The sequence below is a fragment of the Mustela nivalis genome, assembly GCF_964662115.1.
Source record: "Mustela nivalis genome assembly, chromosome: 1".
Taxonomy (NCBI): domain Eukaryota; kingdom Metazoa; phylum Chordata; class Mammalia; order Carnivora; family Mustelidae; genus Mustela; species Mustela nivalis.
Window position 1 is genome coordinate 75,537,615 of NC_139020.1, and position 24,713 is coordinate 75,562,327.

The following is a 24,713-nucleotide window of genomic DNA, read 5'->3' on the forward strand; positions in this document are numbered from 1 at the left end:
TGTTGTAAAGACTAAATGAATCGGGGCACCTGGGTGGCTCAGTGGGTTAAGCCTCTGCCTTCTGCCCAGGTCGTGATCTCAGGGTCCTGGGATCGAGCCCCACATCGGACTCTATGCTCAGCAGGGAGCCTGCTTCTCTCTCTCTCTCTCTCTGCCTGCCTCTCCGCCTACTTGGGATCTCTGTCTGTCACATAAATAAGTAGAATCTTTAAAGAAAAAAAAAAGACTAAATGAATCGTCTGTAAATGCAATGTGCTCTATAAATATTAGCTATTAACACATATTTTAGAATATATTTACATGTATTTTTTCTAGTTTTTACCTATGTGGCTTACAAAATGTATGTAAATACATAAGATTTGTAATAACTTGCGTGTAAGCAGTGCTGATACTGTTTTATGCTCCACAGGCACAAAATTTTACTGTTCTGTTTCACACAGTTCCCATTTAAAAAAAAAAAAAAAAAGAGGAGGAAAGTATGATGCTGTTACAATTGAATGTAATGAATTACACAGTCTAATCTTGCTCCTTCCGTCGTGTCTAGGCATTGCTGGGAATTCAATACTCCCCTTACAGTTTTACACATACGATGACTGGAAGAATTTTCTAGAGACTCGTTTCCAGTTCTGTTTCTGTCAACTCACGTTTCTCCCCCAACAGCCACATATGCAGTATGATATGCTCCAGGTCAGTGTCGAATCATGATAAAATTCCTTTGTTTCACCATCGATCTCACAGTAGATAGAAGGAGCATTCCTGGGAGGCATTCTTATGCTGGGGTGATTGTAAGCCACCCCCAAACATCCCACTGAATCCAAATTAAGTGTGACCCCCCAACTCAGCTTCTTGTTAGCCAGATCCAAAAAATTCCCACCAATGGCTCAGTGCCACTTGATAAGAAGGGAAATGTGATGGTAAGGAAGTTGGAATGCAAAGATACACTGATTTTTTTTATTATTATTATTAACATAATGTGTTTTGGGTTTCAGGGGTACAGGTCTATGATTCATCAGTCTTACACAATTCACAGCATTCACCATAGCACATACTTTCCCTAATGTCCATCACCCAGCCACCCTATCCCTCATACCCCTTTCCCCTCCAGAAACCCTCAGTTTCTTTCCTGAGATTAAGAGTCTCTTATGATTGTCTCCCTCTCTGGTTTCATCTTGTTTCATTTTTCCTTCCCTTCCCCTATGATCCTCTGTCTTGTTTCTCAAATTCTCAATACCAAATTCTCAAATTCCTCATCAGTGAGATCATATGATAATTGTCTTTCTCTGATTGACTTATTTCACTAAGCATAATACCCTCTAGTTCCATCCACATGGTTGCAAATGGCAAGATTTCATTTCTTTTGATGGCTGCACAGTATTCTATTGTGTATATATACCACATCTTCTTTATCCATTCATCTGTTGATGGACATCTAGGCTCTTTCCATAATTTGGCTATTGTGGACATTGCTGCTATAAACATTGGGGTGCATGTGCTCCTTCAGATCACTGCATTTGCATCTTTAGGGTAAATACCCAGTAGTGCAATTTCTAGGTCATAGGGTAGCTCTATTTCAACTTTTTGAGGAACCTCCATGCTGTTTTCCAGAGTAGTTGCACCACCTTGCATTCCCACCAACAGTGTAGGAGGGTTCCCCTTTTTCCACAAGGAGATACTAATCTTAATGAATCTTAATGAAGGCTAATTTATCTTACAACTACAAATCTTCCAAAAGTTACAAGGACCTTGTAAGATGTCTGTGCAGGTGAGAGGCCCTGAAGCTTCCTCCTGACTATTTTCATGGTAAATTGCAAGTATTACGTGAACAAAAGACTGTGCCTCACATATCTAACAAATGATTACCATGAATGGTGGTTGACTTGTAATGGGGGTTGTCGAGATACCTGGGCTAACTCTTGTCCACAAGCTTTCTCCAAGTCGCCCACACTTTCTCGGCCCTTCTCTGACTTGTTCCACACCCAGGAAGCTCACCTCTGTGTTTTGCCTTTACAGACTTCCTAGCCCCTGTCTTCCTGTGGGCTTTAGTCAACAAGAGCCACCAGCAGGCGTTTGCTGAGTAAGAAGGACAGACTGGGGTACTTATCACCACCCACTGCTTGCCCCAGTTTTCTTCTGTTCTGACCCTGTTTGCCTAAAGCTCCAGCTCCTCTCCCAGAACCATAGAACTTGCTAGGTCCACCTAACACCACTTCTACCCTTTGCTCTCCTCAGGCTATAAGTAGCATAAACTTCCTGCTGCTTTAGTCCCTGGTTGCCTCACTATTCCTTGTTGGGTTTCCTTAACCTGTTCACACCTCTGTAACTAGTTCCTTCTTTAAATCCTTCCAGTCAGTCCTTCTGAGTGTCAGTTTCCTGCTGGATTCCCACTGGCTACCTTGTTCTGACCCCAATACGATGGCCTGTGATCATTTAAGGCTGTATTGCTTTCTCTTTCTCCTGGTATCCTGAGATCAAAAGTGTTGCTTAATTTCTTCTCAGAGTGAGTCACAAAAAAATGTGTACCTGAAGTCATCTGCCCCTCCCTCAGCACAGTCGTAAACCTGTATGAGCCCCACGTGTCACTTGGAAAAGAGCTCTGCTTGTTGACCCTGCTGTGAATTTCCCTTGGGGATGACAGGTCCCTCAGAATATTTAGCCTCTCTTTAAAGTCTTGAAGTTTCCATATGTGTTTATGTAACCACTCAGCTCTGTCCTATGTAGCTCTAGGGAAATTTGCTGCACTCATTGAAAGTTGAATTGTCCCATCATATTACATAAGATGAAACCCTGACCCCATTCAACCGCCAGAGCAAATAGCCAGAGACGACATTAAGTGAGAACTGATTTTCAATCCGGAGATCCCTTTTCATTCATGAGTCCTTTAGGGTTTCTCCCAGGCTGCACAGATGGCTGTTTTTCAAAACGAATATAGTTTTTCTCTGCCCTTAAGAAATACTCAATCTGGACATTAGAAATATTTCTGAAGGTGGGGAGGAACACAGGAAAAACACTAGCACTATGTTTATCTTTATTAAGAGAAAGGGGAAAGAGTGAGCAGCTATAGAACATTCTTATGTCTTCTTCATACAACTGCAGGTGAGATCTCTAGAGATAGTCTTTAAAGGGCCCCAGACCAGGGCTCGCTATGACAATACTGGTTTCGAAAAGCCCTCCTTAGGTTCTTGCCCCATGACGGTCATGGCTTCGCATGGAGGGGATGCACTCCTTGAATGTTTCAAGGAGGCTCACACCTGAGTCTGTTAGACCTCACTGTTGATCTTCTGTCTCTCCTGTCACTATTGGTTGGTGCCTGTGATGAGGGAGGCCCTGTTGAGCTGCTCAAGATACTGAAGTGAATATAAAAAGGTCCTTACCCTCTTTATGGAGGAGCTTACATTCTAGCAGGTGAGGCAGAAAAAGAAACATCTAGGCAACTAAGAACATACAGACATATAGTATAATTTTAATGCTAAGTACCCCAAGTATTAGTACTGCAAAGAAAATTTATCATACCCAATAAATATCTTCATAATTTTGGTGTACAGAAAATAGTTAACATATGGGGCACCTAGCTGGCTCAGTTTGAAGACTATGCGACTCTTGATCTTGAGTTTGGGAGTTTGAGTGCCATGTTGGGTGTACAGATTGCAATAAACAAACAAACAAATAAACAAACTTGAAAGAAAAGAAAAAGTTACCATAGCAGGTTTGAGGCTGTCATGCTTAAAAAGTCTGCTTGCAAGGTTCACCATTGGCTAGTGTCTAGGGAGTTCAGTGGCTGGCTAGTGTCAGTTCTCTACGCTGATAGAAAACAAAGCAGTAAGAGTAGCTCAGTATGCTGAAATGGTCTGAACACCTGCTCTCCCTCTGGTAGTCTAGAAGTTGGGTGTGTGTTATGCACAGGGTGTCTATGTGACCAGCTCCCAGTAAAAACCCTGAGTCTCTAATGAGCTTTCTTGGAAAACATTTCACACTGGATGTCACAATTCATTGTGGGAGGAATGAACTGCATCCTGGGTGACTCCATTGGAAGAGGTTCTTTTGTGCCTGGAAGATCGAGCCCGGTTTCCCTCAGACTTTACCTCAAATGCCTTTTCCTTTTGCTGACTTTGCTTTTACTATAATCAACCATAGCCATGAGTATGATTATTCACTGAGTCCTTTGAGTCCTTCTAGTGAGTTGCTAAACATAGGGGTGGTCTTAGGGACTCATGACACAGTTGGGCTAAGGAATCAACAAGTTGGAAGATGGTGGTAGGATAGCTTAGAGCACCACATAAAAAACTATTGTGGGTTTTTTAAGGTTTTATTTTTGTTGAGAGAGAGAAAGAATGCACATGCTTATGCTTGAGCAAGGGGAGAGGCAGAGGGAGAGAGAAGCTCAAACAGACTCTATGCTGAGCATGGAGTTCAACCAGAGATAGATCTCAAAACCCTCAGGTCATGACCTGAGCTGAAATCAAGAGTCAGACACTCAACAGACTGTGACACCCAAGCACCCCTAGGTTGGATCTTAATAAAGCTGTTACTTAAAACAAGCAAACAAAAAATAACCACAACAAAAAAACTGGGGTAAGTCCTAGGGAATATTTAGGGGAAGCTATCAGCATCCCAGCCAATGGACACCCTGCCATTTGCATAACCTAAAAAATTGCAGCCACACCTCATACTCAGAGAAGGTAACTTTGTGGAATGAGGAGATAAATGGATTCTTTTTTACAGATTTTTGAAAATCATATTATTTTGTGTTTTCTTTTTTCATCATGGTAATTATACTCTTTAATCTCTACCTGTATTTAACCCATCCCCCTACCACCTCCCCTCTGGTAACTAACAGTTTCTTCTCTATAGTTAAGAGCCTGTTTATTGGTTTCTCTCTCAGTCCTTCTGAGTGTCAGTTTCCTGCTGGATTCCCACTGGCTACCTTGTTCTGACCCCAATATGATGGCCTGTGATCATTTATGGCTGTATTGTTTCTCTTTCTCCTGGTATCCTGAGATCAAAAGTGTTGCTTAATTTCTTCTCAGAGTGAGTCACAAAAAAATGTGTACCTGAAGTCATCTGCCCCTCCCTCAGAACTAGAATAGTTCTATTTTTATTTTTTTTTTATTTTATTCATTTACTTGACAAATAGAGATCACAAGTAGGCAGAGAGGCAGGCAGAGAGAGAGAGAGGAGGAAGCAGGCTCCCTGCTGAGCAGAGAGCCTGATGTGTGGCTCGATCCCAGGACCCCAGGATCATGACCTGAGCTGAAGGCAGAGGCTTTAACCCACTGAGCCGCCCAGGCACCCCATCGATAGTTCTATTTTTAATTTTTTGAGGAAACTCCTTACTGTTTTCAGAGTTGCTGCCCAGTACGCCTTCTCATCAACAGTGTACAAGGGTTCCTTTTTCTCCACATTCTTGCCAATACCTGTTGTTTCTTGAGTTTTTAATTATGGCCTTTCTGACAGGTATGAGGTGATATCTCATTGTATATATATTTTTGTTTTTTTGTTTTTTGTATTTTGTGTGTGTGTGTGTTTTTTTATTTCTTTTCAGTGTAACAGAATTCATTGTTTATGCACCACACCCAGTGCTCCATGCAATACGTGCCCTCCATAATACCCACCACCAGGCTCCCCCAACCTCCCACCCCCTGCTATGATTGGCATTTCCCTGCTGATGAGTGATGTTGAGCATCTTTTGATGTGTCTGTTGGCCAGCTATATGTCTTCTTTGGAGAAATGTCTATTTGTGTCTTCTGCCCATTTTTGAATTGGATTATTTGTTTGGGGGTACAAATACAGTTGTAATGTATTTTGGATATTAACCCCTTATCAGATATGTTATTTATGAATATCTTCTCCCATTCAGTAGGTTGCCTTGTAGTTTTGTTGCTTGTCTTCTTCACTGTGCAGAAGCATTTTATTTTGATGTAATCCCAATTGTTTATTTTTGCTTTTATTTCCCTTGCCTCGGGAGACATATCTAGAAAAATGTTACATAGCCAATGTCAGAGAGATTACTGCCTGTGCTCTCTTTGAAGATTTTTATGGTTTCAGGTCTTGAACCCATCTTGAGTGTATTTTTGTGTATGGTGAAAGAAAGTAGTCCAGTTTCATTGTTTTGCATGTAGCTATCCCATTTTTCCCAACACTTTTTGTTAAAGAGACTTTTTTTCATTAGATATTCTTTCCTCCTTTGTTGAAGATGAATTGACCATATACTTTTAGGTTTATTTCTGGATTTTCTGTTCTATTCCATTGATCAATATGTCTGTTTTTATGCCATTACCATACTGTTTTAATTACTATAGCTTTGTAATAGAACTTGAAACCTGGAACTGTGCTTTGTTTTTCTTTTTCAAGATTGCTTTGGCTATTCAGGACCTTTTGTGGTTCCATACAAATTTTAGGATTGTTAGTTCTAACTCTGTGAAAGATGCTGTTGGTATTTTGGTAAGGATTGCATTGAATCTGTAGATTGCTTTGGGTAGTATGGACACTTTAACAGTATTTGTTCTCCCAATCCATGAACATGGAATAAGTTTCCATTTATTTGTCATCTTGAATTTCTTTCATCGGGGTTTTGTAGTTTTTGAGAATACAGGTCTTTCTCCTCCTTGGTTAAGTTCATTCCTAGATATTTCATTGTTTTTGGTGCAATTGTCAATGGGACTTCTTCCTTAATTTCACTTTCTACTGCTTCATTATTAATGTATATAAATGCAACAGATTTCTGTACATTGATTGTGTATCCTGTGACTTTACTGAATTCATTTATAAGTTCTAGTAATTTTTTGGTGGTGTCTTTAGGGTTTTCTGTATATAGTGTCATGTCACCTACAAATAATGAGAGTTTTACTTCTTCCTTCCCAGTTTTGAGATCCCTTATTTCTTTTTTTTGTCTGATTGCTGTGGTTAGGATTTCCAGTGCTATGTTGAATAAAGATGGTCAGAGTGGACATCCTTGTCTTGTTCCTGACCTTAGGGGGAAAGCTCTCAATTTTTCCCTATTGAAAATGATATTTGCCATGAGTTTTTCATATAAAGCCTTTATTATGTTGGATATGTTCTCTCGATACCTACTTTGCAGAGAGTTTTTAATCATGAATGAATGTTGTACTTTGTCAGATGCTTTTTCTGCATATATTGAAGTGATCATATGGTTTTTACCCATTCTCTTATTGATATGGCATATCATGATTGTTTTGTAAATATTAAACCACCCCCATATCCCAGGAATAAATCCCCCTTGATCATGATGAATGATTTTTTTAATATATTATTGGATTCAGTTTGCTAATATTTTGTTGATGATTTTTGCTTCTATATTCATAGGAGATATTGACCTATAGTCCTCTTTTTCTGTGGCATTACTATCTGGTTTTGGTATTGGGTTAAATTGGCCTCATGGAATGGATTTGGAAGTTTTCTTTCCTCTTCTATTTTTTGGAATAGTTTGAAAAGAATGGAAATTAACTGTTCCTTAAATGTTTGGTAGAATTCACCTATGAAGCCTAGTGTCCTGGACTTTTGTTTGTTGGGAGGTTTTTGATTACTGACTCCATTTTTTTCCTGGTAATTGGTCTGTTCAAATTTTCTACTTCTTCCTGCATTAGTTCTGGTAGTTATATGTTTCGAGGAATTTGTTCATTTCTTCTAAGTTGTCCAGTTTTTTCACATATAGGTGTTCATATATGCTATTACAATTTTTTGTATTTCTGTAGTCTTGATTGTTATTTCTCCTCTTTCATTGGTAATTTTGTTTATTTGTGTCCTCTCTTCTTCTAAAATGAATCATATTAGAGATTTATCAATTTTGTTGATCTTCTCAAAAAAGCTTCTCTTGATTTCATTGATCTGTTCTTTTTTTTAAATTTCTATATAATTTATTTTTGCTCTAATCTTTATTATTTCCTTCCTTTTGCTGGGTTTGGGTTTTGTTTGTTCTTCTTTTACTAGCTCCTTTGGGTATAAGATTAAGTTGTTTATTTCAGATTTTTCTTGCTTCTCAAGGTAGGCCTGTGTTGTTATATATTTCCCTCCTATAACCACTTTTGCTGCATCCCAAAGACTTTGAGCCACTGTGTTTTCATTTTCATTTGTTGCCATGTAATTTTTTATTTCTTCTTTGACTTCTTGACCCATTCATTGTTTAATAGCATGTAATTTAACCTCCGTGTATTTTTGCTCATTTCAGATTTATTTCTTATGGTTGATTTCAAGTTCATGGCACTGTGGTCAGAAAAAAGTGTATGGTTTAACTTTCTTGAATTTGTTGAGACTTGTTTTGTGCCTTAATATGTGATTTGTTTGTTTGTTTGTTTGTTTTTAAGATTTTATTTATTTATTTGTCATAGAGAGAGAAGCGAGAGCAAGCACAGGCAGACAGAGTGGCAGGCAGAGGCAGAGGGAGAAGCAGTCTCCCTGCCAAGCAAGGAGCCTGATGTGGGACTCGATCCCAGGACGCTGGGATCATGACCTGAGCCGAAGGCAGCCGCTTAACCAACTGAGCCACCCAGTCGTCCCCCTTAACATGTGATTTATTCTAGAAAATGTTCCATGTGCACTTGAAAAGAATGTGTATTCTGCAGTTTTAGGATAGAATGTTCTGAATATGTATGTTAAATCTATCTGGTCCAGTGTGTCATTCAAAGCCACTGTTTCCTTGTTGATTTTCTATTTGGTTGATTTGTTCATTGATACAAATGGGATGTTCAAGTCTCCTACTATTATTATATTACTATTGATTATTTTTTGCTATTAACTGTTCTATGTATTTGGGTGTTCCCAAGTTGGGTGCATAATATTTATAATCATTATATCTTCTTGTTGAAGCAGTCCCTTTATTATATAGTGTCCTTCTTTGTCTCTTGTTTCAAAGTCTAGTTTATCTGGGGGCACCAAGATGACTCAGTTGGTTAAGCATCCATCTTGATTTCAGTTCAGGTCATGATCTCATGGAATTGGGATTGAGCCCCACATTGGGCTCCATGCTCAGCAGGGAGTCTGCTTGAGATTCTCTCTATCCTCTCCCTCTGCCCTACCCCCACTCATGCTCATTCTCTCTCTCGCTCTCTCAAATAAATATATAAATCTTTATAAAGTCTGTTTTATCTGATAGAAGCATTACTACCCCAGCTTTCTTTTGGCATGCATTTGCATGGTAAATATTTCTTCATTCCCTCACTTTCAGTCTGCAGGTATCCTTAGATCTGAAGTGAGTGTCTTGTAGGCAGCACATAGATGGGTCTTGTTTTTTATCCACTCTGTCACCTTATGTATTTTACCTTTTTTTTTTTTTTAAGAGAGAGAGAGAGTGCAACAAGGGGGAGTGGGGGGAGGGCAGAGGGTAAGAGAGAATCTTATTATTTTTTTAAGATTTTATTTATATATTTGACAGACAGAGTTCACAAGTAGGCAGAGAGGCAGGCAGAGAGAGGGAGAAGCAGACTCCCCACTGAGCAGAGAGCCTGATGTGGGGCTCGACCCCAGGACCCTGGGACCATGACCTGAGCCGAAGGCAGAGGCTTAACCCTCTGACACCCAGGTGTCCCAGTAAGAGAGAATCTTAAGTAGGCTCCATACCCAGCATGGAACCTCAGGACCCTGAGATCATAACCTGAGCCAAAATCAAGAGTCAGTTGCTTAACCAGCTGAGCCACCTAGGCTCCCCATCCTATGTCTTTTGATTGGAGTGTTTAGTGCATTCACATTCAAACTAATTATTGATGATATGTATTTTATTGCCATTTTGTTTCTTGTTTTGTATTTGTTTTTGTAGTTTTTCTCTGTTCCTTTCTTTTCTTGCTTTCTTTCATGGTTTGTTGGCTTTCTTCAGTGATATACTTGGATCCCTTTCTCTTTATTCTTTGCATATCTATTACTGGTTTTTGATTTGTGGTTACCATTAGGCTTGTATAATACATCATCTACATAAAATAGTCTATATTAAATTGATGGTTGCTTAAGTTTAATCCCATTCTTTACTCTTCTCCCTCCCGCATTTTAGGTATCTGGTGTCATATTTTACATTCTTTTATTTTATGAATTGCTTGACTGATTTTTACAGAAATACTAATTTTTACTGCTTTTGTGGTTTTTTTCCTTTTCATACTCTCCCTTATGGCCTCTTCTTTCCACTCAAAGTGTCCCCCTTAGGGGCACTTGGGTGACTCAGTCAGTTAAGTGTCTGCCTTTGCCCCAGGTCTTGATCCTCTAGGGTCCTGGGATCTAGCCCTACATCAGGCTCCCTGCTCAGCATGGAGCCTGCTTCTTCCTCTCCCTCTGCTCCTCTCTCCCCACCCACCTTCACCCACTCTCTCTTCTGCTCTCTCTCCCTCTCTCAAATAAATAAACAAAATCTTTTTTTTTTTTTAAGTGTCCCCTTCAGAATTGCTTGTAGGGCTGGCTTAGTGGTCATAAACTTCTTTAGCTTTTGTTTACCTGAGAAACTCTTTATCTCTCCTTCTCTTCTGAATGATAGCCTTGCTGGATAGAGAATTCTTGGCTACAGATTTTTCCCTCTCAGCACTTTCAATATATTGTGCCACTTGCTTCTAGCCTGCAAAATGTCTGCTGAAAAATCCACTGATAGTCTTATGGGGATTCCTTTGTATGTAATTGTCTTCTTTTCTCTTGCTGCTTTTAAAATTCTCTATCACTATCTTTTGCCATTTTGATTTCTACATATCTTGGTGTGGGTTGAATTTAGGAGGATTTCTTTGTCCCCTGGATCTGGATATCTGATTCCAACCCCAGATTAAGGAAGTTTTCCAATATTATTTCTTCAAATAAGTTTTCTTCCCCCTTTTCTCTCTCTTTTCTGAAATCCCTATAATGTGGTTGTTATTGTTTGATGGAGTCACTGAGCTCCTTAAAACAACTCTCATTGCATAATTTTCTTTGCTCACCTCGGTTATATTTCATTACTCCATCTTCCAGGTCAGTAATTCATTCTTCTGCTTCATCTAGTCTGCTATTTATTCCATGAAGAGTATTTTTAATTTTATTTACTGCATTCTTACTCTCTGATTGATTCTCTTCTATCTCTGTGTTAAGGGACTCAATTTCTCCACTCTTTTCTATAGTCCAGTGAGTATTTTTATGATCTTTACTTTAAATTCTCTATGGGGCATATTACTTTGATCTGTTTTGCTTTTGTCTTTGGTTGTGATTTGGTCCTGTTCCTTCATTTGGGAGATGTTTATCTCCTTATTTTGTCTGACTTTCTGTCTGTTGATGTGTTTTAGAAAAGTCAGTTACTTCTCATAACAATAATAGCCTTATGATGTAGAGGTCCTATAGTCCTGTGCAGTGCAGTGTCCCCTGTTCCTTACGGCCTGGTGCTTCAGGGAGTGTTCCTTACATGGTTTGTGTGTTTTCTGCTATTGAGGCTGGCCTCTTTTTCCTTCAGTCGCATTGTCTGCAGAGGCTGTCTTTGCCTATTGTGGGCAGCAAGGTGTGCAGTAATCTCCTTGCAAAAGGAGACCTCCCTCTGCTTCTGCCAGAACTGAGGTCCTGCAAAACACATGGGCCAGGAGATGTGGTGCAGCAGAGTTTTCTCCTTGGGGTAGGACAGGGAGGTGTGTTGGTACAAGCAAGTTAGGTAAGGAGTGTTGGTGCAGCATTGGTTACTAATGATGGCCATAGTTTGTGCTGGGTGGTAGGGGAGGGAAATGGTGCCTGACAGTTCCTTTGCTCTTGGAGGTGTCTCCCAGTTTACAGACTTTTAAAAATTTATATGGACTAAGCTTAAGTGGAGGAACTGTGATCATATAACTAGCCAATGGTAAAGATTTCTTTTTAAAGATTTATTTATTTATTTATTTGAAAAAGAGAGAGAGAGAGAGAGAGTAAAGGGAAGGGGCAGAGGGAGAGAGAGAGAGAAAATCTTAAGCAGATTTCCTACTGAATGTGGAGCCAACATGGGGCTCAATCCCATGAACCAGAGATTATTACCTGAGCCAAAGATCAAGAGTCAGATGCCCAGCCAACTGAGCCACCCAGGCCCCCCAACCAATGGTTAAGGTTTTAAACCTCTCAATTTGTCTTAACATTTGTCAGCAAAATAGACATGGTTTTGAGGCTAGCATTTACCTGGAAGTTAAACAATAAAATGAAACTTTGGTAGAGTTAACATCTTATAGCTTCTCTGTCCATTTAGTCTCTTCTTTTAAAAAGGCCTAGAATTTCAGTAGCAAGGTGGAAAGTATGGTTGGGAGTGGGTATGTCCCCTAGCATCTATAGTACCAAGAAGGAGAGATTTACAAGTAGGACCACAGACACAACTCCCAAAGCAAAGGAGGGGAAGGTCTGATTCCAGGCAAGTTTCTTGGTTCCAGAGTTGCAATTATCCTCTTCTTTTTTTTTGCTTTATTCTTCACATTTCCTTTTTTTTTTTTTTTAATGTCTCTCTCTCTCTCGCTCGCTCTCTGCTTTCATACTTTTCCCTTCCTCTCTTTTCTCTTATCTTATTTTACTTTCTTTTGTCTCCTCTGTTCCTGACTCTTACCTATCCCTTAATCCATACCACATTCTTTCTAGCTCCTTCCTGATAACATCTTCTTGATTCAAGTTTTAACCCTCCCCTTGGCTGGGCTTTGGACTCTACCTCTGACAATGCTTTGCATCTCCCCAAAACATACTCAACTACTCTGAATCAGACTGAGTACTCTCAGTCAGCTGAAAACTGGAAAAACTGATTGTAGTAAGAGCCTTCTTAAGCCAAATAATATCTTTCTCCTGTTGCTAAAACTTGGGAAATGTATAAAAGGTGACACCAAAGGTTCAGTTGAGGTCTCTAAAGCATTAATGCCTAAGAAACAACAGTGATACATGCTTTTTCACAGGTCTGTATTTTTAGCTATAGTATTTTCCACCCCTAATGATAGTATTGCCATGTGCAGAGTAAATACACTGAATACTTAGGCATGTTCCTCAGGTGCTAGAGACAATCACTCAACCATCCAGACTGGTGTCACTAAATTCCCAACCTCCAGCCTTGGCTGGGCCCTTGGGGCCACTCAACAACCCTTTTCATGGTCCTCAGTGAGCCCCTACCCCCATTCTTACCCAAGAACCCTGACAATCCTTCACCATTCTTTTTTTTTAATATTTATTTATTTATTTATTTATTTCAGACAGAGAGCAAAAAAGAGTGTGTCCATGGGGAGGAACAGAGAGAGAAGGAGAGGGAGAGAAGCAGACTCCCTGCTGAGCACAGAGCCCCATGTGGGGATCAACATGGGGCTTACTTCCACAACCTTAAGATCATAACCCCAGAAATCACAAACTCAGAGTCAGACATTTAACCCACTGAGCCACCTAGGTACCCCAATCCTTTACCATTCTGGACATTTTTGCCTGCCATCACAGTTTTCATATTTAGCAGATGACCTTCCCTCTATTTTATTAAGAATGTGATTGGATAAGTGATACGACATTACAAATTTATCTTCTCCCATCATTTTCTCCTCTACCTTTTGTGGGGATAAAGAGTTCCTTTTTCGCTTTAAAGCCAGCCCCTTCAATCATACTCTTATTTTTTTTTAATTTTTTATTTATTTAACATATAATGTATTATTAGCCCCAGGGATACAGGTCTGTGAATCACCAGGTTTAGACACTTCATAGCACATATCTTCCCCAATTTCAATAACCCTCTCCCTCCCCTCTCCCCCCCACCCCCGCCCCTACAACTCTCAGTTTGTTTTGTGAGATTAAGAGTTTCTTATGGTTTGTCTCCCTCCCAATCCCATCTTGTTTCATTTATTCTTTTCCTACCCCCCAAATCCCCCCACATTGCCTCTCAACTTCCTCATATCAGGGAGATCATATGATAATCGCTTTTCTCTTATTGACTTATTTTGCTAAGCATAATACCCTCTAGTTCCATCCACATTGTTGCAAATGGCAAGATTTCATTTCTTTTGATGGCTGCATAGTATTCCATTGTGTGAGTGTGTGTGTGTGTGTGTGTGTGTGTGTGTGTGTGTGTGTGTGTAGATATAGATAGATAGATAGATAGATAGATATCACATCTTCTTTATCCATTCATCTGTTGACAGCCATCAAGTTTCTTTCCATAGTTTGGCCTTTGTGGACATTGCTGCTATAAACATTTGGTTGCACATGCCCCTTCGGATCACTCCATTTGTATCTTTAGGGTAAATAGCCAGTAATGCAATAGCTGGGTCATAGGGTAGCTCTATTTTCAACTTTTTGAGGAACCTCCATGCTGTTTTCCAGAATGGTTTCACCAACTTGCATCCCCACCAACAGTATAGGAGGGTTCCTCTTTCTCCATATCCTCGTCAGCATCTGTCATTTCCTGACTTTAATTTTAGCCATTCTGACTGGTGTGAGGTGGTATCTCACTGTGGTTTTGATTGTATTTCCCTGATGCCAAGTGTTCAATCATACTCTTGATCTCATTCTCTCCCATCTCTAGTACTTTCTTTTATGCATTTTCATCTCTTTTATAGGTACCAATTTTTCTTTCTACTGGCTTAAAAAAATATCTATACCTAAATTGGGGTTCAAACTCACAACCCCAAGATCAAGTGTTGCATGCTCTACCAACTGAGCCAGATAGGCACCCCTCTTTCTACTGGCTCTTTGCATATAAATATGCTCAAACATTACTTTCTGGGGAAGAATAATCTTATTTGGCCCTTTCCACTTCTGGATACTACCCTGGTCTCTGATTTCCTTTCTCATCAAGTTTCTGGAAAGAGAAAAATTTACTTGTTTCTGCATTTGTCACATCACATTCATTCCTCACATTCCTGAAACCTCACTTCCATTATCCATCCCTCCATTGAATATTATTCTGGCAAAGAACTCTAGTGTTCTTCATATGGACAAACCTCATAGGCATTTTTCAATCCTTAGCTTATTAGACCTCTCTATAGTGCTTGACGCTATTGAACTTCCATTCTAGAAATTTCTTGGCAACTAGTTTATTTCTTTCCTGGTTTCTTTCCATTTCACTGACTGTGCTTCTTTGTTTGGGATCTTCTTGCTTTACTCACTTTTTAAGTTGGGAATTAAAAACTGAAGTATCTATTGGGGCCAGACAAGTGATATAAATAAACGAAGCAAGTATATGAAATAGAAGAACCATGGTAGTGATTAGTGGGAGTTGACATTACTCTTGGTGTTAGAAAGACAATGGGAAGTAGGGGAGACTGTAAAGAATTTGAGAACATGTATCCTCTTTGAAAGGGGAAGCTACTACTCAGTTTTGGTAGAATATTGTGTGAAAATGCTAGCCCACTTGGTCCAAAGATCCTGATTTTAAGAAAATCTAGAAATCCTCATTTTGGGGTAAAATTTTCTGATTTTTATATGTTGGCAACAAAGTCAAATTTGGCTGTGTCAACCAAATAAAATAGGCTGAATGTTTTTGTAAAATCTGTCTTGAATATTGGTATACCCCACAGTCATATACTGGTTTTGTGACTATTTCTTTATATATGCTCCTTGTACTGGTTCATCTACTTCATGATTTTAACTCCCTCTGATGAAACTGAAGATCTTCATCTCCTGGCCTGCTATCTCCTATGACATTCAGATACATAGGCCCAGTTATTTGCTGGGCATTATAATTGCATGTTCAATAAGCAGTTCAAGTTCTACACATCCAAATTTAGACTCATGGTTCCCCAGACATCTCCTCTACCCTCTCAGCTAATTGTACCACCATCCTCCTGGGCATTCAATCCAGATTTATAGGAGTTAATCTGGATTTTTGTTGCTATTGTTGTTCTCTGTTATTCATAGCTTTCCACAAACAAGGCCTGCTCTTTGCACCCATTGCATTGCTTGATCTGTCCCATCTTTCTACCACTGTCTTCATTAATGTCCTGAACATCTCTGGCTTGAACTATCCAATTATACTCCTAAGTATTCCATGGGGTTCCTGAGTGGCTCAGTCAGTTAAGCATCTGACACTTCATTTTAGCTCAGGTCATGATCTCAACATCATAGGATCAGGTCCCATGACAGGTTCATGCTTGTCCCTCTCCCTCTGCTCCTCCCCACCCCACTGCTTGCTTTCTCTCTTTCTATAAATAAATAAATAAGTAAATATATAAAATCAATCTTTTAGATTCCTAATTATTCCCAACCCATTTGCCTGCCTCAGATTAGCTATCTTAAAGCCCATTCTTTCTACTAAGGCAAATCTGATTATTCTCACATCTTCTTGAAATATTTCAAGGATTCCCCATTGCCTATAAATCCAAGGTTTTCAGTTACCTTTCCCCTACTTATCTGTGTTCTCAGTGATCTAGTACTACCAGATAAATAGCCTGTAGCTTTGCACATATGCCGATGTGCTTCCTGCCTCCTCAACTTCAGTCTTTTTGTGCTTTTTGTCTTCCCACATTTTTCCCGGTATCTTCTAATTCTTAATGTTAAAGATGTTTTTCTTTCTGGGAACCTTTCCCTGAATTTCCAATTCAGGCCAAGAGCCCTTCAAATGAGCCCTCAAAACCACTGTGTTTATGTTACAGTCTTTCTTATATCACATTGTAATGATGTGTTCATATGGGTATCTTCTATCCTGCAAGCTGCCCTCAGGTAGAAATCATAACCTATTTCGTTTGTACCCTCTCTCCCAATCTTAATACCTAATATAATTCCTGGTACATTGCAATGACTCAATATTTATTGAGCCTAAACTCAGCTCAACTGATACTTCATGGCACTTGGTAATGAGAAGTTTCCCAAGGATCAGAAAGAGGTGTAGAATTTAGTCCAAGACTTCAGAGACATAGAATTTATGACAAATTTTATGTATACTTATAGTTATAAAACCCTAAGAAGGAAAGAGAGCTAGTGGTAGTACACTGAAATCCCAGAAGATGGGGTTATAGCCTCATCAGACCAAAGAGAAGAATGCACACTTGGACTATAGTAGTTGAATCATGAGGGTCCTGTTTTGAGGAGGGAATTGTCCCACTATTCTCCATCCTGGTCAGCCTACATTCTCCTGCTGTGTCCAAGTCTGGGGGCCTCCTGTTCACATGACCAGCTAAGGGATGAGGACCAGCTTGGTGAGGAGTCCCAAAGCCCTCTCACTGAAGGGGAAGTTAAGAAACTGATATTGTGAGGTGTTTTGTCTGAAGAAAAAGAAAGTATTAGTGGGAACCTGAGAGGAGCATTGAAACATTGAAAGTCCTTCATTTGAGAGAGGGAAAACACCTACTTCGTGAGGTAACAGAGAATAAAATTGGGACAAATAAATGACAGCTACAGGTAAGCAAATGACAATCCCATGTCAGGGACTATTGTCTAAGAATCAGGCCTGTCAGAAAGTAACAAACTGTTTCACCAAGTAATCAGCTCTTATCTCTAGGAGTGTTTGAGGAAATACCAAATGGCCAGCTGCCAAGGCAGTTTTGGAAGTGCTTGCTGCCCTGGATGACATCCTAAACTAGACTAGTAGATAACCTTCCAATACTGACAGCCTAGAATTCTGTGAGGCTAGAGAAACCTTCCTACAGAGAAGGTTAAAGGAGAAGTTCTTTCTTCAAGTGAAGATGTGGAGAGACAAAAGATCTATCATTTGATTTCACCAGTTCAGAAACCACACTTGGCATTCTTGGTGTTTTCTCATCACGCCCTCCTACTTTCCTTGGACTTAAATGTCTACCCACAATAGATCTTTTAGTCACTCTCAATTTACAGGTCCCCTGCTTCTTCCTGTGCTGCTGCAAGAGTACAAAGAACTTCCCCAAACCAAGGATGACTCTGGAAGGCCACAGAAGTGTAGGCGACCATCCTGTGACATGAGGGTGTCTAATTCTACTTCAGTGCCTCTGCTGGTTGAAATTAGGTAGGAGGTACCCACATGTACTCCTTCCAAGTTAAAACCCTCCCATAGGAGCAGGGAGGTTTGGAGAACCCTACTCTTAAATATGCAAGAATAAGAGACAAGGTATAAAAATAAGAGGAAATATCTCAGTCCAGCAAGACTTAGAGTTAACCCCTCAGATGTGACCTGGGCTCTGGAACTGAAGTTCTATTACACAAGCATTTTGCTAGAACCTAAAGCCAGGCTAATTTCTTCGTAATTGCGATTCTCACTATCCCTTGACTATTTTCTCTTAGAAAACTAATCTACTTTTGGCATCCTGCAGTTGGTTTTATAAGGAGAGGAACCTCAAGGGAAATGAGTTCGGGAGAAAAGGAGCCCAAGGCTTAATCATAGAGGGTTGACTCTCTGCACGCTCTCCCTGCCTGGTCTGGATTCTAGTTAGTCTCTTTCACCTGGTCATCATGATCACACCTGACATCCTAACCCCATGGCCATTACTGACCCTCGGTCATCCATGCCCTTTAGCTCTATTTCTACTCCTAGTCCCTGAATTGCTGCTTTGGAAATCTTGGAAATCTGCAGACCTGAATCATGACAAGTTTTATCATCCAACCCAAGCCAGCTTTCTGCAGCCCTTGTATGTCCCTGCACGTGTTGTGTGGCCCAAACACCACTTCCAGAGGACCTTTCCACTCTCATAGGGCTGCTAGACTTCATTTGCTCCATTTGTACCACCTGCATTCCAGACCAACCCCTGTTTATAGATGGAGGATTTTTCTTAGTCCTGAAAAGGAAGTCTTCCCCTAAGCTCTCAATTTAGAACCCTCCTGCCTTCTCACCCCTAAGTCATATCCTTAACTCTGATTTCTGTCCTCAAAACCAGTTCCGTATCTCTAATTGCGTATAGGACACACGTGCCTAGTGCTATCATATAACCAAGTCCCTGGACTCGGCAATTCCCCAAACAGAGTTGTCATTCCCCCAACCCTCTTCCAACATCACCATCACCAACCCATGTCTTCATGTCCCTTCTTCCCTCACAGATACAGTGTCACCACAAAGTTATGAGTAGGAGAAGTAGGCCAGGAACACTGCAGAGATGTGGCCTCTCATGGTCAAGGCCCTAAGTCACAGGCAGCAACAGCTTCCCTTTGGACGTCTAGTAACTGGACAAAAATAAAAAAGACCGGTTTGGGCCAGTGTAAGTTTGGTATTCCGTTACTTGAACTAAAATGCATTCAAAACTGGTACACCAATTCTGATCAACTTCAGAGGCAACATTCTTTCTGGTATATAGCTCCCTAAGATTAAAATAAACATTAATCATTAGGAACTTCATGAGTAGGTTCAAAGTCTTATTTTGTTTTATAGAGAGCATCTAGGAGATTTCCAGGCTGCTAAATTTAAATATAAATAATCTTATAGGATTTTTTTTTCTCTACTCATAGAGGTAGTGATGAATAAATTTTGATTAGACCAATACATTTTTTTTTTTTTAAAGCAGCACAGTCGCAGTTCCAATAGGCTGGGGATTTTCTAGTCTGTCACAGTGGTTTGTTAGGATTGGGTCTAAACCCCTTTTGTAAACCCAGGGATTACTAATCGGCACTTGTTTTCCCAGCCCTGGTTGTTAACTGCTCATTTGGCAAAATGCCAACATGGTTAATCACGTCCTGGCTTCCTAAATCTCCATGTTTTTAACAAGAGCTTTCATTTCCTGGGCTAAGCTGCTCCAAAGTGTTTGATAACCGAGGCGTAAAGGATGAGTTTTCAGAGAGAGGAGATATTTCCTGACCAGGTGGCCGGAAAAGGGTAGCTGTCAGTTGTTGTATCTCATGTGTTCAAGTAGTCAGATTTCAATTAGCAAAGGAAGGCCTCACTGGGAAGTTGTAGGGTGGGGAAATGGAAGCTTCAGGTCTTCCTCGTCGCTTAAGTCAGCAGCTGTCAAACTCTCCCTTGAGTCTGTCAATATTGGCAGTCACTGATGTCAAGGCAGGCCAATAAGACCGATTTCAAACTTCTGGGTTCATCAAAAATCTTATTATTGTTCTCTTTGGTTAACCCAATTGTAAGGCAATGCAAATTTACATTTCTAAATTTCCATAAATAAATACTGGTTTATTAATTTCATACATAAGAGGCCCTGTGAAGTTTTGTTTTTTAAGAACAGAATTGAAGGGGCACCTGGGTGGCTCAGTCAGTTCAGTGTCTGATGCTTGGGCTCAGAGTCCTGAGATCAAGCCTGTTTGAAGATTCTCTCCCTCTGCCCGCCCCCCACCCTCTCTCTCTCTTTCTCTCTCTCTTTTTTCTCTCTCTCTCTGTCTCCCAAATAAATAAATAAATAAAGATTTTACAAGGGAGAGAGAAAACTTCTAGTTAAAAAATTTAAAAATGTGGGGCGTCTGGGTGGCTCAGTGGGTTAAAGCCTCTGCCTTCTGCTTAGGTTATGATCCCAGGGTCCTGGGATCGAGCCCCGCGTCGGGCTCTCTGCTCCGCAGGGAGCCTGCTTCCTCCTCTCTCTCTCTCTGCCTGCCTTTCGGCCTACTTGTGATCTCGCTCTCTGTGTCAAATAAAATCTTTTTAAAAAAATTTAAAAATGCTATGAGGTGAACAGGATAGAGGATACATGCTCAGTGAGGAGCAATATTCCCTGCCTGAGGCATTTTTAAAAGGTGAAATTTGCATACAAAGATTAGTAAAGTCTAATGGGAGAGAACAAGGAAGGAAGTTAGTGACTTGGTTCAAAGCAGGTATGCCATATGTCTTTGGTTTGCTTCTCCAGATCCACTCTTGCCCCTTTGCCACCCTTCTTTCTGTCTAGAGGCTGACCTATATGGACATATCCCCAGAGCTCCCTTGCCTCGGCCTCCAGTTTGTTTTGGCCAGTAGGGTACCCGAGCGGAAGCCGAGAAGGCACAACCAGGGGTGGGTGAGGGTGTTACTCCCCCAGCTCTCTATTAGGCTTCTTATGTTCCTTCACCAAAGCTCACTGCTCCTCTAAGGCAACATCTGCTACACACAGTCTCCTTTGGGTTCTGATATCAGCACTCTCCAGATGTCTCTCTGGGGCTGGGTGGTGTGATAGAATTTATTACATATTTATATATATTTGGTCTGTGGTATGGAAGAGGAGCTGGAGATTGAGTTCAATCACCAGAAGCCAATGATTTAATCAAGTGTGTCTGCATAACAAAGCCTTAATAAAAACCCAAAATGCAAGTGTTTGGAGAATGTCCAGGTTGGTGAACCAGAACATTCCCATGTGCCACTGAGCTGAGCCCCAAACTCCATGGAGACAGAAGCTCCCTTGTTTGAGATCTCACCCTATGTATCTCTTTACCTGACTATTCATCTGTATCCTTTAACATTCTTTGTAGTAAACCAGTAATCTAGTAAGTAAACTGGTTTCCTGAATTATGTGAGCTGCCCTACCAAATGAAACCCAAGGAGGGAGTTGTGGGAGCCTCTGATTTACCGCCAGTCAGGAGAAGACCAGGTAAAAAAAAAAACAAACTTAGACTTGCCATTGACATCTGAAGTGGAGGCAGTTTTGTAGGATGGAGCCCTTCACCTGTGGAATCTGATGGTATCCCTGGGTAGAGAGTGTCAGAATGGAGTTGAATTGTAGGACACCCCGCTAGTGTTGAAGAATTGCTTAGTGGCGTGGGGAGAAAACCCACACACCACAATCAGTACCAAAACCCTTAGGTGGTAACAGCTTCATGACTAGTAACTCTAGGTTACTGCATAATCTTTTGTGGTTCCCCTATGTCCTGCCCACATTTTTGTAAGTAGACATCTTATACATGAACTCTGGATGCATTACTGTAACTAAAGGTTGCCATTTGTTCCCACTGAACCCTGACTGATACAGTGAGTGGCTGTATTCTTTATTTGACCCTCCAAAAATATTCTTTTCCCCTAAACCCCTACCATGTTCTGTATCCCTGGAAGCAGATCTCTGGAACCTCCAGTTGGGTTTGGCCAACGGGAGATGCTGTCAAGAGATCGGAGGGCAGGTGGAAAGAGGATGGCTTCTCTATCACCTGCCAGGTTTTGATTTGGCGGGCATTGTGTTCCTCTACTCAAGACCACAGGCCCTACCAGGCAGCCTCTCTCCCAGGGATCGGCTTTGACCAGGTCTGTCACTTCGCCCTTCCAGCGCCACGGATGGTAACAGCTCCCAAGTGTGGCTCGTTCCTGAGTGCTTTACCATTTCTTGTTGTTGCCCCATAACTCCAGCCAATTTTTGTGAAATTATCCTTTCATTAAAGTATCCTCGGTTATACCTAGAGTGTGTCCTCTCTTCCCTGCTAGGACCCTGACTGGATTTTAAAATCCACTGACTGCATAGTGTATTTTAATACTTGTGGCATTATATGCAGATTAGAGTTTTATTCACTGTCAGTGATTCATTTTTAAAGAAGTCTTAGTAAAGCTATGAGATTATTTAAATTCAGACAAGTAGCAAAGTCAGTGTTTTCTCTCCTTGCCCTTTGTTCACTCGACATAGTAAAGTTCACAGAGCAGGAAAAACACTACATTAATTGCTTCTTCGTGCAGCCCAGGCAGGGTGTATAGTCAGGGAAGGAGCGAGTTGACAGCACGAGGATGTGAAAAACATGCAACTGAAGAATTCACAACATGTAGCAAACAGAGTAGTAAACCTTCAACTGTAGAATATTCATACTAAAGGACATCTCATAGATTGAGGGTCCAAAGGAACATAACCAATAACATTTCACTCTGGAAGATTTAGTAAGTCAACTACCTCTACGGACAGGAGTATCAGTTTCTCAGTGTGGAACTTGGGAGGTATTGGTGTGAGAAAAAAGAAGGAGTGACGGAAAGCTACATCGTGGTTGCACAGCCCATGAGTCCCGAGATATTAAACAGCTTTCAAGAACATCAGCCTGTCTCTCTTGATCATTCTCCCTTCACAAGTTAATGCGATGCAGAGTTCATTGAGAGCCTTTCTGTATGAGGCACTATGCTAGGTGCTGTGGGTACAAAAATGAATGAGCATGGCAGATGACTACATGGACGTCTCCAAATCAGAGCACACTATGATAACGACACCCATGCACAAACATGAGTGACTTTGGCGCATGAAGCTGTCCTGCTGTGTCCTTCTATCTAGCAGGAATTCCTCAGGCTGCAATTCAAGCCCGATTCCATTTCATTTTTAAGAAGAGACAGAGAGCAGCTCTTCTCTGTTTCGTGTAATTGCATCTCAAAGGGCAATTTAGCGACGACTTCACCTCTTTGCTCTCAAGCCTGCCTGCTAATCCATCTTCGTTATCCCAATGCGAAGGTCCCGTGTCTTCTATCCTATGAGCATATTTTGTTTGGCATCCAGAAGATGCCAGAGAAGCATGCAAAGCTTTGAATTGGAGGTGACCACATTTCAGGGTGGAGAGGGATGATAACCAGAGTCCACCACTGCTCCCCATTGTACGAGTGCTCTTTTACCTGTCAACACACAAGAAATGGTAATCTCTTTAGGCTCACATTCAGTTAAATGGAAGCGATTATCTGTGGCTGACGCAAAGGGCCCATGACTATGATTGTCCCAAGTCCTGCCCAGTTCTCTTAAGGTCCAAGAGGATCTATGTAGCCCATTCACTGCTCTTCACTGGAATCTCTGGCCTGAAGAATGAAGTCCAAACCCAAAGGCTAACATATCCAGACAGCAGCGTGACTGGCGACCTATTGTCTGGTTTTGTTCACTCTGGACACTCAACCCTTCACTGCCTGCCCCATAGAGATATCTACATACAAAATCATTTGAGGGGGGTGGTTCTTTAACTTGGGAATTTATGAAGGTGGCAAAAGATGATGACTGGAGCCATACTCTGAAATGAGAACTTCATAAAGTTTATTATACATAGTCACATTCTGCTCACTGCAAAGGGGATCCGCTTTGGGTGGTTTATGTGTCTCTAGTTGCTCCTCACTAAGAAACTGGTAATAACCTTAACGGTATTGCTCTGCATGCTTCTCACTGCGTGATTTCTGGGGTGCCTGTGCCAGGATGCTCACTTTTTACCTAAGGTCATTCTCTATCTTTGGCAGATCGTTGCTGATTTCTGAACCTTAGCCTCAGGAATAGTTGATCATGGGCAAATCTCTCTCTGGACCTTTTGGGCTGTTCAGTGCCCCTGTGAGACTGCATTATTCGGAGCCATAATGGGGGAGGAGGTAGAACAGAGTGAATTCAATGGCTTTTGTCTTGAAAGCTTACTTTGTCTTTGGAGTAGGCTCTGAAAATCAGTCCCCCATGTCTGGTTACTATGACATTTCCTGTGTAACACCGTTACCCCAGACGTCACTGCCAGACTTAATCACCCAGGCCAGGCCCTCACCAACTGGATGCTTTTCATCTTTCCCTTTCTTTCTACCAGCTACCATGTATCCTGTTCTCTGGCCATAACCACATCCTTAATTTTTCCTGCATATATTGCTCCTTTTCAGGTTTCATGTTCCTCTGTCGGAAAAAAAAAAAAAATCTAAAACTATCCCCAATTTGACTTCCTGGTGGACCTCTTAACACAACAAGATCTGTGACTCCTTCCCCAGCTCCCTGGTGGAGTGAATTCATTCACCCCTTTTATGATCACTGTATGATACACAGACTTCCTTTTCCCCAGTGCTTATGATGAATATTATTATGGTTATTTGTCTATTTCCTCTTCCATCCCCATGACACTCTTGATCCTTGAGACCTGCATGAGTGTCTTATTCGCTAGATATTCACAACACCCAGCACATACTAGCACGGTGAAGATACTCTACACATGTCAAATGGACGGTTGTAGCCCAGGCAAGAGCTTCCAGTGACCCTAGTAAAACTCTTACCTGGCTGGCAGGGACAGAGACTAGTGAAAAAGAAAGCTTGAGGGGC